This window comes from Mastomys coucha, unplaced genomic scaffold (genome assembly GCF_008632895.1).
Source record: "Mastomys coucha isolate ucsf_1 unplaced genomic scaffold, UCSF_Mcou_1 pScaffold21, whole genome shotgun sequence".
NCBI lineage: Eukaryota > Metazoa > Chordata > Mammalia > Rodentia > Muridae > Mastomys > Mastomys coucha.
In genome coordinates, this window is record NW_022196904.1 from 173,666,794 (window position 1) to 173,681,171 (window position 14,378).

Sequence of the window (14,378 nt, forward strand, 5' to 3'; positions counted from 1 at the left end):
GGGCAGTGGTCAGGTCCGGGCAGTGGGTAGGTCCGGGCAGTGGGTAGGTCGGGCAGTGGGTAGCGTCAATGTCTCACTCTAGCCCAGGCAATTTTGAACTCATGGAGGTCAGTGAGCTTCTGTGCTCCTTTCCTGCTTTCTTCTCCTTCATGATTTTAGCTTTTAATTTGGATCCTTGCTCCATTTGATATTTTGTTGTTGTTACAAAAATTGTGTGGACCTAAAAATCCTTTTTTGCAGACCTGACTGAATATATTTTCTTTAAAAAGATCAGTTTTTCCATCACACTTTTGACATGCCACCTTATTACATTTGAAATTTTTATCCTTTATTTCTGGATGTGTGTGTGTGTGTGTGTGTGTGTGTGTACGACTCTGTGTAGTCTGTTCTTTCCTACTACCTTTATGTGAACTCAGACCACCAGGCTTTAATCATTGAGACAGCTTACTGGCCTTGTTTCTGGAGTTTTTATATCTGCGTTATCATCCCATTTCAGTGTACTAGGCTAGTTTTAAAAATGTGTAAATGTGTGTGTGTGTGTGTGTGTGTGTGTGTGTTAAGCAAGTGTACATATGTTTGTATATACATGTATTTAGAGGGCAGGAATCAGTGTGTCTTCTCTATTTGCTCTACAGCTGATCTTCTGAGACACAGTAACTTAGAACTCATTGACTTGGTGAGGCTAGCTGGCCAATGAGCTCTAGGATCCTCCTCTGTCTGCCTTCTCAGCCATGTCTCTGTACCCAGCTTCTTACATGGATGATGAGGATGTGACCTCAGGTCCTGTGTTTGTGTGGTAAGAACTTTGTTGTCCGAGACATTTCCCTGGCTCCAGTTCTGAAATTTAAAAAATATTTTCCTGTTACATAATTTTATTTGTTAAACTTTATTATTAGCTTATCTATCTCCATTAAAAACCATTGCTGATAATTTCATTTAGTTTACATTAAATTGATGATTTAATGATAATTGAGTTATCTCAGAACAATAAGTGCCTCTCTGTTTGCCCACATCTACTTTTGTGTCTTTGAAGTAGTCCAGGTTGGCCTCAAACTTGAAGCACTCCTCCTGCCTTAGCCTCTCAAGTGTTGAGAACTTAGTAAAGCCCTTTCACGTCCAGCTTCAAGAATATCTTCAAAGTGTCATCACTTTAGGTTTGTATACTCTTTTTAAAATTAATCTTCTCCTGTGCAGTGCTGAGGATCTAACCCAGGGCCTTGAACATGCTAGGCCAATATTCAACATTCTTTCCCTGACCTCTTTTTTAAAAATTCAATAATACCTTATAGATATTTAATCATTTATGGAACTGTCATTCTTTTTAAAGTACACAGTTGTGTGTAGTATGAGTATGCCATATCAGTGTAGGTTAGATTTAGTTATAATTTTTCAGCAGTATGAACAGTTCTGGAAGGAGTCTGTGTAGAAGTCCAGATCTTTTTTCTTCCTAGCCAGCCTGTGTATTCAGCTTCTGCTATTAACATAACATATTGAACTATAGTAATGACTGGAGGGTGAACATCTTTTTGTATTTTTTGGTAATTTGTTCTCTTGTGTCTTATCTCTTTTTTGATGGCAGCTAGATGGTGTTTCTGTCCCATTACAGCAGTCCTCAGAGGCCTAAAGTGAGATGTCATGTCTTCACTCTGGCTTGTTGACAGGCTTCTAAAAAGTGTACCTATGTATGCAAGTGTTTTTATTTAAGTCGGTGGCCTATCACTGTATTAAACTTTTACTACTTACAAAATGAGATAAGGAAAGTTAAGTGCTTGCATAGGCCTCAAAGAAATATTATGTAGTTCTAGAAATGACTTTTTTACTTTTAGGTAAGGCTGACATACAAGAACTTTTGTATGATTTGCCTTCAGACATAGCTAATCTGGATAGAGAGTGGTTTTATTTTTTATTTTATTTTTATTTGTTTGCCTGCCTGCCAGCCTATCTGTTTTTTTTTTTTTTTCCCCCTGAGACAGGATTTCTCTGTGCAGCTAGCTCTGACTCTCCTAGAACTTGCTCTGTAAACCAGACAGACTGGTCTCGAACTCACAGATCTGACTGCCTCTGCTTCTGGAGTGCTAGGTCTAAAGGCACCACTGCCTGGAGAATTTTTGTTTTGTTTTGTTTTGTTTTTTAATTTAAAAATAAAAGTGGGGCACAGAGCGAGCAGGGGCTGGAGCGAGTAGGGCCATAGTGAGGGAGAAAGGGAAGGCAGAAAATTTAAATAAATACATATACATATATACATACATGAAAGTGATAGGTTGCATATTTTATAGACTTATTTATTCTATATATGATTGCTTATTTGTGGTACTTGAGTATAATTTGGTAACTCTCAGGAGGTGAAGTAGGTTTCTTGAAAGACATAAGCCCTTTGTTTCTGCTTACAGTGTTTAGTAGAGTTAGTGTTGTGGAGTATGGACTTAGTTTCCTTGGCTGGGTCTCTTTCTGAGGTAACAACTGAGAGTTAGTACCCTTATCAAGCATTAGCTTTGCTATAATTCATAGAGAGGACAGCAAAGATACAGTGTTATTATAGGGGTTTAATTAACTCACTCATGAAGAATAGATGGCCATTTAAATCCTCAGTAAAGTGTAATGAATAATGTTATTAAAGAACTTGGAGATGAAAATAATTACACAACTAATTTTAATTTTAATATTACTTTTTAGGTACTTTTTTTCAATTAACTTTTTTTTCAAAGAAGACTAGTATATATTGATATGAACTGCTATTTTGTGAGGGTTTTTCTCTCACTTCCTGATGGTCTTGTCACTGTTGTAGAGCTTCTCTTATAGCCAGGAACAATTTGGAAACCGCTATGCAGGGTAGAGTGTTAGTGGTAATCAGAGGGTTGGCCACAGCAACTGTCAGGGGATAATTTACTTATGTCGCTGAAGCAAATGGCAAACTTAGATGGAAACTGTAACAACATGATAATAATACTGTTTTTTTTCTTTTCCTGTTTTCTTTTTTCTTTTCTTCTTTTTCTTTTCCCTGTGTTTCTCTATGTAGCTCAAGCATGCCTTGAACTGTCTTTGTAGCCCAGACTGGCCTTTTGATTGTCCAGCTTCAACCTTCTAACAGCTGCGATTACAGGTGTGCACTACAATATGCAGCTCAGAAGTTTCCTTTAAATGGTTTTTGCACAGTGAGACATAATCAGAAATAAATGCTGATGTCAAGACCTGAGTTTAAACAAAGTGGTCTCAAATAGAATACAAAGATGAGGAGCCATAGACACAGGGAAAAAGATAAAATAAGTCCCCTCCCCCTTGATGGAGGTTTTGCTTTTGTTAGCATCAGAAAGCTGCTTTTCAGGTATTTCTAGATGTGTGTAGCTTAGTGAGAAGATACGTGCACATGACAGAGACAGCTTAGAAGAGTAAACCAAAGGATGTTTGAAAGTTGGTTATTTAAAATCTCCTTGTACCCGACTTATTAGGTGTATTTTTTTTTTTTAAAGAAGAAACTAATTTACTGCTGGCTATAAAGAGTGACATTGTGTCCGGGAAAATGCTGTACTAACACACTGTACTGTCCCACAAGAGTACTTCTGAAGTCCCCAATGCAGTACTGACAATCTGTGACAGGCTCTGAATTGTTGAGCAGTTGTAGGGGAAGGTAGACAGCAGAATAAATGTAAGCTAAAGAGGTGGGAGGGGAAGAAAGGAGAGCAGAACGGACCAACTCTTAGGTTTTGTGGGCAGTTTGAATGCAAGCTGTCCTAGTAGTTAAGCTCTGTTGTAAGCAGGGAGACAAAAAAATAAAAATAGGGTATGGTGGGGCTGGTTCCTTTCATAGGTGTTGTTATTGTATCTTGTCATGTCATCAAAACTTTAAGGCTCAGGGAGCTGGAGAGATAGTCTAGCAGTTAAGAGCACTGGCTGTTCTTTCAGAGGACCCAAGTTCAATTCCAAGCAACTACATGGTGGTTCATAGCTCTGTAACTCCAATTCCAGGGATCCAGCACCCTCTTCTGGTCTCTGTGGGCACTAGGCACACACGTAGTTCACAGTTATACATGCAGGTAAAAACATAAATAATAAGGAAAGTAACAATAAATAATAAAAATACACATAAAATAATAAGGGAAAAACCTATAAGATTGGATCAGATGGAATTTAAATCTTTTTGAGATTTTTATTTTTGTTTATGTATGTGTTTGTATGTTTGTGTATCATGTACATGCAGTACCCAGAAAGGCTCAAAGAAGACATCAGATCCCATGGGACTGTAATTACAGATATTTGTGAGCTTCTATGTGGGTTCTGGGAGTTGAACCCTGATCCTCTGGAAGAGCAGCTAGTGTTCTCAAATGCTGAGCCATCTCTCCAGTTCGAGAGTTATAAATTTTTAAAGAGATCAGATATATCACTTTATATCAGGATCAGGAATTGGAACTGTAATATAATGGAGATGAGAGCTTAGGAATCCCTTTCTAGGAATTGTTGCAGTGGTGGTAAGGTAACATAACTGGGTCCCAAATCTGGCCTTTAACACATACCAGTGTGTCTGGTTGATTAGTTGGTTTAATTTGATTCACAAACTTATATACCACTAGCAGGCATTGTTTCAGGAGTACATGGCTCACTATAGTAGTGTTAGATATCAAAGAATGAGTTCTGGATTTCAGAGGAGCTCTTCATTGGGACAAGTTAAAGTTCTGTTCTTTTACAACTCGTTCTATATATGGAAGTAGACTTTGGGAGCCATTACTTTGGAATCTGGTCCTCGTACTGATTCTTTTTCTGATTTTAGGTTATATGTGTTACTGTTTTGTCATTGATATCATTAGATTATGTAAGCAGGACAGGAATACGAGTGAGTTTTGAGGTTGCTTATCCGTCTTAACACCAGTGATGCATATTTAAAAAGGTAGAAGGGCTAGTAATGAAAGGACAGATGTGTGGATAAAGGGAGAAGTAGCGACCTCTGGGCATTGGTAGTATCACTGTTCAGATTATCTGTAGGGCCCAGACTGGATTCTCTACTGCTCCTTTTGAATGCCTAATCTTTGGTGTTGAAAGCCCATTGTCAAGTCTTAAACTGAGAGTCTCCCCAGCTTTCCTACAACACTCTTTTGCTTTACCTAGTCTAGTGTTATGGGGTGAATGTTCATGCTTTCCTCCCACCATGTTCAATTGTTGAACAACACATGTTGAAGTGTAAATCTCAACATGATGGTGCTTTGGAGGTCAAGCCTTTGGGAAGTAGTTGGTAGAAGGATAAGCCCTGGTAGGCTTGATTGGTGTCTAGTGAGGGTACAAAGAGTGACCTTGGAAGAGGGTTCCCCAGGAGCCTAGTTGGAGTAGCTTCTTAACACTGCCAGATCTGGCCAGCTGCGTAAGCCACCGTGTCTATGGTCCTTTTTGACCTGCCTCTTTACTGCCTCTTTACTTAGTGTTGTTGTTGTTGGTGGTGGTGGTGGTAGTGATAGTTTTTTGTTGTTGTTTGGGTTTTTTTGTTGTTGTGGTTGTTGTTGCTTTATTTTGTTTTGCTTTCTGTTTGGAATGTCTCTCTAAATTCTGTTTGAATAACTCTTTAAAGGCCTTCCTTGTACCACACATTTCATGACATTTTCTTTAGGTGTTTCAGGGCCCTAAAATCTTTGGATTTCTGTTATTTACTGCCTTTATTTGCAATTATATGTACTCCACTCAGACATCTTACTTCACTGGCTTCATCATTCTAACTAGAGACATCTTACTGGGGAGGCTCCAGTTCTTTCTATGTGTCTCACACTGTGTTGTTACATGCTGTCCTGCTTTATAATCTCTACCAGGCCAGCATAGATCTTACTACCCTGTGTACACCTAATACTTGTTTGATGGTGAGGAAATGCCATTACCTATTATTAGCTTTTATCTCGTCAACACTTATCTTTTTAATTCATAAGAATAATAGATTAGAATGTGCTTTAAGTATTTGAGCAATGTTTGTTCAGTAGATTATTTTTCTTTGAAAGCCTCTATAGCCCTCTGTGTAAGCTTTTTGATCCTTAAAACATGGCTATGAAGATGTTTTTATATTCTAAGGTAATTGTTATGCCTGAAGCTTCTTTTGTTTGTTTGTTTTGTTTTGTTTTTGCTTTTGGCGTTTCAAGACAGGGTTTCTCTGTAAAGCCCTGGCTGTCCTGGAACTCACTCTGCAGACCAGGATGGCCTCGAACTCAGAAATCCACTTGCCCTTGCCTCCCAAGTGCTGGGATTAAAGGCGTGTGCCACCACTGCCCTGCTGAAGCTCTTAATTAGTAAACTTTAAAACTTCATGGGAGAGAAGTTTTTATTTATTAACTTCATGTTTTCTTTGCCTGCTCAAAGAGAAACTTACTTTTCAGTTTTCTCCAGCTCTAGGCACAGCTGTCTTTGATTCATGCTGGCTAGCTTCAGAGAGAGGCAGATAACAGTTGTGGCTATATATATTGCCTAGGCTCCACCTCCTTTAGTTACAGTCATTTTTTATTGGTGTTTATTAAACTATTCTCTGTTGTGTTTTTTACTCTGTTACAGTTTTTAGAACGTTAGTGTTCTAGTCTAACAGAGTAGTTAAATGTAGGGTTTGGCACACTGAATCAACATGTGGGAGCTGTGATCTTAAGGAACTAAAGTTTCCGGTTATGAAGCTGAGAGAGTGATAGATACCACTTAAGTTTGTGCTTGGGGACAAAGATAATACATAGAGACAGTACGCAGAAGTTAAGTATAGTGACCTCAACTTTAAAAGTTAACTTTTAGTGCCTCCTAAAGAGGGGAAAGCTGTAACGCATGTGAGGCTGAGACTCAGCCCCAAAGCCTTATCCATTTGAGTGCTTTTATTGTCAGCAATAGGAGATCATTTTAACTCAGCATAGACCTAGGGAAGAGATTATTAAGTAACTTTAGACACACAGACTAACATCCAGATGTATAGGAAAAGAAAAAGAACTTTTTAGTTTTTTTTTTTTTTTCTCTTCTCTGCTTGCTCTCTACTGCCAAGTGTATATGCAGAGTAGGGACAGAAAAATCTGCTTTCCTAGTTCTTATGTTGCTCTTGTTCAGTTCCAGCAAAGCTTTGGTCTGATTGCTTTAGAGATGGTCAGCGATGGAGCTAATGTTACGTGTAGAAGAGTTAAGTTGGTGAGCCATGGGGTTGCCATGTCAGTGGAGTGTGAAAGAGACTGTGTTTCAGCCTGTTTCCCACCTATAAAGTGTGAAATCAGTTGGTGCTCATGCGTACTGAGTATAGCTAGTGGAGTGTAAAATGTTTGGGACATTAATTATGCTATATTGCAAAGAAAACCTTTTCATGCTATAGTTTAAGACTCAAGGTTCTATTGGAATTATGTATTATGTGCTAAGGTTATAGTTTTATCATGTTTAGTTTCATTTCTTGAATTCTAAAATTCAGCAATGAAGAATATTCTATATTCTGACTTGAAGCTTCCTCTAAATACAAAAAATTGTTATAATTTTTACTGGTCATTATTCCCATGTTTATAAATGCGTCTGAATGCTTTCAAATACATAGTGGAGTTGGAGGGAAAAAGAACAGAAATTATTCTGATGGCAAATAGAAGAGAGGAAGCTCCTGTCCTGATACCTGGTGAAGTTCTTCACCATATGGCTCTGAGGGTGACACAAGGTGAATGAGAATGTTTAAGATAAAAACTAGCTATTGTGGGCACTTTAAGTCAAGGTTATGAAAAAGCATGTATGTTCTTTTGCTTTTATCCTGGTGGTTTTCTCATTTTTACTGAGGCAGTTTTGCATTGTCTTTGGTTGCTTTGCATTTATGGAGTTTAATCAAATTGTGATTATTTATGGAATTAATATATTAATGTGTTTTACTGAATATCATGTAGCCTAATGTAGTAGTTAAGTGTGGGAACTCTGATATCCTAACCAACAGTTAAAAGCTTTGCGAGCTTGAGTCATTTTTTTATTATAGTTGGGAGTAAATGGGTTTAATTTGTTTATTTATTTTGGCTTTGTCCCATTAAACCTTTATTTAAAAAGTATATAGTCCATATTTAAACTTCTGTATTTTGCCATATTTTGTAGATCCTGGTTGTGCTGGTTAATCATCGTTGCTGATTTTTGAGTCACCTAGAAGACTCTGTGTGTGTCTCTGATTTCCAGGAGGGTTTAACTGAGGAAGGAAGGCTCACTCTGAAGGTGCCTAGCTCTTTCCTATCAAGCCAGTTGTGCAGCAGAATTCATCTCTCTCTGCTTCTTGACCGCAGCCTCAGTGTGGCCAGCAGCCTCAGTGTGGCCAGCAGCCTCAGTGTGGCCAGCAGCCTCAGTGTGGCCAGCAGCCTCAGTGTGGCCAGCAGCCTCAGTGTGGCCAGCAGCCTCAGTGTGGCCAGCAGCCTCAGTGTGGCCAGCAGCCTCAGTGTGGCCAGCAGCCTCAGTGTGGCCAGCAGCCTCAGTGTGGCCAGCAGCCTCAGTGTGGCCAGCAGCCTCTTGCTCTTGTTTGCATGCCTTCCCTGCCAAACTATCACCCCTCAAACTGTAGGCCAAAATGACCTCTTACTTAAGTTGCTTTTGTCAGGAAATTTTGTTGCAGCAGTGAGAAAAGCAACTAATACTGTGGTGTAGATTAACTTGACTGCATACTTTCCTGTTTCCATAACAAATGTTCTGTTCCCCTATCCTCTGAGTGATATTCCATGCCAAGGGATGTTCTTCAGGATAGGGAAAGCAAAGTGTACCCTCAGAAGTTCATGTGAAGGAGCATCACGTGGTTCAGCCTTTCACTGAATAACATCAGAATGACAGTTTTCTTGCCAAGAGTCTTAAAACTCCTACCTCAAAGCCTGCCTTTCTAGACTCTTTAGTCCCAAACTGCTATTTCAAGTTTCTACCTAAAAACGCTTGCCTTTGGTCACACCTCACAATTATTCCATTATGGTTTTCTCCATAGTCAGTGTGGTGATCTTAGTATACTAAGCCATTAATTTCAGTGTTAGATGCTGGTAGCAGATGAGATTTTACATACACATGTAAACACACACACAATTTAACACAGTCCCTGTGACATTTAATGTGACACTTTTAGTAGCCGATGGTTTCTTTTTCTTTCTTTCCTCTGCTACCTTTATTGATGCTGCCCCACCACTGCCTCACTTCAGTTTGTAGGCCTGGACCTTAATGGAACAGAAGACATAATTAGACATGATTCACAGCAGCAGATTAAAAAAAACAAGTCATCATTTTCTTAGGCGTTGACTAAATACTTTCTTAACCAAACTGGAAATTCTACGAAGGCTTTCCTAAATGAAAGATCAGGATCTTCCTATTGGTATAAGATAGCTGTACAAATGACTGTAAAAATAGATTATTCTAAAATGTATTTGGCTAATGCATATAAAATGACCTTTCTATGAACTTATGGAGTATATAGTTCAAAGAATTGCCATTACTTACTACTCATTTAACACAAACTTTTTCTTTTTTTTTTTTCCTTTTGGTTGAGGAACCTGTTTTGGGAATTCTTCAAAGAATTGTTTTACCTCCTTGGTAGAACAGTTGTAGAGCTCCTGTCTAGCATTTGAGGCGCATTTCTGTGTAGAGCTCCTGTCTAGCATTTGAGGCGCATTTCTGTGTAGAGCTCCTGTCTAGCATTTGAGGCGCATTTCTGTGGGAATCAGATAGGAGGGCTGTGCTGACCATTTACACTGATGGAGATGAGCATTAGCGTGGATAATATATTTGGATTTGATGTGCATTATGTGATTATTTTTGCAGCACAATTAACTTCCTGATTAAACTTCGCTGAGCATATATCTTGAGCATACGGTTGGTGGAAAACTGGGTGATAAAATTGTTAGTTTAGATGATAGGTGATATGAGTTTTGGACTGGCTTTCCACTCAAATAGTTGTAAGTCTGAGATAACTCTCTTTCTTGTCTTTAAAATGACTAAATTATTTAACCTGACTTTTGAGGGGTAGAGGGGAGAAAGGTAGGTTGGAAACTCAGGCGATGCAGTAGTGACAAATTCTGGCCACCAGAGGGGGAAGTCCAGTCAGTCATCTTGTGGCTTTGTTTTTGTTTTTGTGTGCCATTCATGGAAGTGAAAGGGATACATTGTACCTATCATAGCTTTGTCCATTTAGGGTGAGTTTTAGGGCCTCTTGCTCTGTTCTTCAGTTTCTGCTTTTTTTCTCTTCAATTTTCTCAATCTAATGAGGACAAATAAAGAGAGTGGAGGTTGTCAGATTCATCTGATTTTTATTTCCTAAGATAGTTAATGATGACCACTGCACATCTTGGATGGGAAGTACAGTAGTCATCAGGTTCTTCCAAACACAGCACACAAACAGTGCTCAACCTAACCTATGACCTACCTTGTTGAAATCAGGGATGAAAATGAAAATGTCTTGAGAAAAGTAGAGCAGAGGGAGCATAGTATTTGTAACTAGATTCCAGTCTTGTATTGCTGTTTCATATTTATGTGGCCATGGACATTAAAACCTTGGATCTGAGCTGAATATGGTAGTGTATGCCTTTAGTCCCACTCATGAAACAGGGGCAGAGGCAGGTGGATCTTTGAGTTCGAGACCAACATACACACACACACATACACACACACGCATGCACGCACACACACACACATATTTTATATATATACTATATATAGTGAGTTCCAGGCTAACCAGAGGTATATAGTGAGACCCTGTCTCAAAATTAAAACAGAACAAAATCTTTGGCACTTCAGTATCTTTATTTGAAAAATTAGGATGCTTATTTTTAACCTATTTGATCCTTTTTTAGTAGTGTAAGATTTTGTAGAAGTTCTTTAATATTTATGTAAAAGTCAGTACTGTTCTTAAATTAGAACATTATAGCAAAGGATCATATTTTAAACATAGTATACTATTTTGCAAAAAACATCTGTGATAATTATTGAGGTATAAGCACTAACAACACTCTAGTGAGACATTTTTTTAAACCACACCACAAAAAGATAAATTGTCTGAGTAGAGGTTCAAGGTGGCAATGGTTCAGTCAACAGTTGAAAGACTAGGAGGAGCCAGGTCATCCTGATTGGGATACAGAGGGAGTTGTTAATGTGTCATTTAGAGGAGATCATTTGGGAAAGAGTAAATGTAGAAAAAGATTTTGTGAGTTCTAGGATTTCATATCACAAAGCTGATGTCACATTCTATTTTTCTAGCTATAAAAGTGGGAGAAATTTTGATATGAATCCAGTTACATGATTCTTAAGTTGCTGGAGGGCTAAGGGTAGCATGGAAAGATCAAAGGTAGGTGTGGAATCCAGTCAGACAATCAGATGGGTGTTTAGTAAGCAACAAAACAAATGGATACAGAAATGTGCTTGTGAACGCAGGCAAGGATTAGGATTTAACAATTTGATATACAAATAAGGGAGTAGAGGCTGTTCAAGCAGACTAGATACATATAATGTTTTAAGAATTCTGCATAAGACAGGATTTTAATCTGCCCTGACTTTAATGAGCTTTCTTGATGTTGTTCTACTTGGTAGTTCCAAGACTCTACACATTTGGGGTTATTGATGGTATCACTGACAAACTCTGGATGGTTTGGTGATTTGATGGTTCTAATAGCTTCACACTCCATTGGATACACATATTCACAGATCTGCTCACCACTGCTGCAAGTTCATTTCCCAGAAATGAACTGGCTAGTAAAAATTTGGCAGGCAAGCCAGCTTTTCAAGTACTGCTAGGAATAGAGCCCAGCTGTTTCCTTTGGGCTTTGAGCTGTTGGAATTCATTGTTAGCAGCTAGAAAGAATCAAACTGTAACATATTTTGGCTAGTTCATGACAGCAAAGCAGAGGTGTTAAGATTTCTGTTCTAGAGGTTTATACTGCAAGTAACTTAACCTGATTGTGTGTCTTAATATTACTGGGCTTCTGACCGCTGAAATATGGCTTGGATCGATGGTGGTTTGGAGAAAGTAGAAAGAGGGCTATCCATCATTCAGAGGCTCCATAGAAGCTGGCTGATAATGCTGCTTTCACCAAGCAGCCATCTGTCCATCCATCCATCAGTAGGATGAAATGAGATTTAGCGGAACAGGCAGCCGTAACTCTGAGACACTTTCTAACCAACAATTGTAGCTCTAGCCTGAGTCTGACCACAAAGCACAGCACTGGGGTTTGGTGGGATGTGGCAGTAAGGGCAGTCTACTTCCTGTCACTGCTAGCCTAGAACATACTCAGTTTGAGGCCCTGGCTCAGCCTTCCTTCCCATACAGAATTTGGCTAAACTTGGGATGATGAGTCTGTCATTCTCTTAGCTCCAGACAATTTTGCAAGTTAAGTGAATGTTTTTCATGGAGAATATTTTTGCTTAACACTCTAGGAACTTTTTCTGTGTTCGTCACAGTAATGAGGGATGAGATTAAATTAAATTTAAATAATTTAATAATTTTATTTCATGCAAGTTCTTTTTCTCATTAAATTAAAAATTTACCCAGATTCTTAAGTAGTAAAAATTTAATTTTTTTCTTCCTATATTAGTGATTCTTAAATGAAAGGAAGAAAATATGGACAGGGAAATGGGTAACATAAGCAAGAGACTGGATGATACCTAAAATGGGTAATGAGGTTTTGATAACTGAAATCCAACTATGTCTTCCTAGTTACTGTGTTTGCAATGTACCACACCTTCTGAGAGAGCCTCTTGATCAGTGTATGGCATTTTGTGTGCTTACGACAGTCCTGGTAATGTTCCTAGTCATAGCCAGTTTCCTTGGCCATATTATTGCAGTGGTCACTCAGACCTCAGCTCCTGTTCTTTGTTCTGAAGCCTTGATTTTCACTTCAGATTGAGGGAGGGGTTGAGGGAACCTAATGTACCGGAGATGCCTCGGAAATGAGAGCCTTGGATGAATTCCTGGGCTTATTGATCCACCAGCAGTTTATGCATCCTGACATTCATAATCTCGGTAGGCTGCTGATGTTCCTGATTAATGGGCCCAGGGGCTGTCCATCCGTCACTTCACATTAATTACTGAAGAGGTGTTTTTCCAGTGATTTACCTGACAGTGGGCTGTGATAAATACCCCTAAGCAGAGTGGGCAGTGATTAATCACAGGACCACACCCCTCCCCCCACTCCTTTCCCCGTAACCACAGGCCAGCATTGGGACCTGACCAAAAAGTGCCCCCTCCCCATAAGCCATCTATCTCCATAGTTGCTTGGGGATGCATATTTATTGGGCATGAGACCTGGCAGATAGCATTTTAGAATTTGTGCCAAAGATGATGAAAAATAAATCTTATTGGTAGGAAGAACATGTTTTTACATGGGGTAGGTAAGTATATGTGAGCTGCTTGCACGTTACCTTAAAATTTTGAGGGAGCGTTAGCTGTCTACTATGCATGTGCATGCATGCATACATACATACAAATATACATACATGCATAGAAATAGTTGTTTTACAGATTTCAGAAAGGGCAAAGTGCTGGCTGGTTAGATGGCTCCTCAGGTAAGGTCAGTTGTTACACAAACCTGATGACTTGAGTACAATTCCTAGAACCCACATAAAGGTGGAGTGAGAGACGTGACTTCACAGGGTTGTCCTCTGGCCTCTGTATGTACACTGTTGAATGTGTGCCTACACAGTATACCATGCACAGGCACACACATATTTACAAACAGTAAATTAAAAAAAAAAAAGTCCAGGTTTTACATTCATGATGCTTCTAACTTACTCAGAGAAAATATATAAACAAATATAATTTAGGGCATTATTTTAGCTACAATACAGTTTGACTGGCATAGAACTCAAGGTTCCATTTCTTACCTTATACTTATAGAAAATGAAATTAGCTAAGTACTGCAATGCTTAGTGTCTTCCATGTGCCAGGCCCTATTTTCAGCTGTGGAAGATGAGTGTAATACAGCTGTAGATTTCAGAAAGCACAGTCTAATATTCCTTGTCTCATTTCTAAAAATATAAAAGGAAACTTTTCCAGGAAGTTGTTAAAGAAATTTAAAGTTGACTTGTACAATCATTCTTTTTCTCTGGGTGTTTATTTAGTTCTATGTTCATGGGTTTTCAAGGAACATGTTAGGGATAATATCTACCTTCAAGAAACTTGCAGGCTTGTCTGGTTTACCCGTCTTCTCTCCCTCCCTCCCTCCCTCCCTCCCTTCTTCAAATATGTGTACATTTTGTCAGGAGGTTGTGTTTAGAGATCTCCTTGCAGCTGGACTTATAGGCGTTGTGATCTATCTGATGTGAGTACTGGGAAAGAATAATACATGCTCTTAATTGCTGAGCCATCTCTCCAGCCTAGAATTCTTGGGTATTAGATAACATTCATGATGCATAAATATAACTCACCCTCCATTTAAAAGAGAGAGAGAGAGGGGGGGGAGGGAGGAAAGAAGAGAGGGGGG

At 38.9% G+C, this 14,378-nt stretch overlaps 1 protein-coding gene and 1 long non-coding RNA gene across 7 annotated transcripts in view; one reads left to right on the top strand and one right to left on the bottom strand.

Moving 5' to 3' along the window:
• R3hcc1l (R3H domain and coiled-coil containing 1 like) overlaps window positions 1-14,378 on the top strand; it is a 75,305-nt gene that overhangs the window by 11,051 nt on the left and 49,876 nt on the right. Inside the window, exon 1 of one of the 4 annotated variants that reach the window (XM_031390365.1) lies at window positions 2,069-3,100. The exons of the other annotated variants lie outside the window; for them this stretch is intronic. The gene's annotated coding sequence lies outside the window, so the exon portion shown is untranslated. Of the gene's footprint in view, window positions 1-2,068; window positions 3,101-14,378 lie in introns of those variants that run through there. 4 annotated transcript variants of the gene reach the window in all.
• LOC116103860 overlaps window positions 9,001-14,378 on the bottom strand; it is a 26,751-nt gene continuing 21,373 nt past the window's right edge. Inside the window, exons 3-5 of one of the 3 annotated variants that reach the window (XR_004123598.1) lie at window positions 10,077-10,165; window positions 9,495-9,619; window positions 9,001-9,128 (exon numbers count right to left, since the gene is read on the bottom strand). This is a non-coding gene — a long non-coding RNA (uncharacterized LOC116103860). The remainder of the gene's footprint in view (window positions 9,129-9,494; window positions 9,620-10,076; window positions 10,166-14,378) is intronic. The other 2 variants (XR_004123596.1, XR_004123597.1) reach the window with 2 other exon arrangements.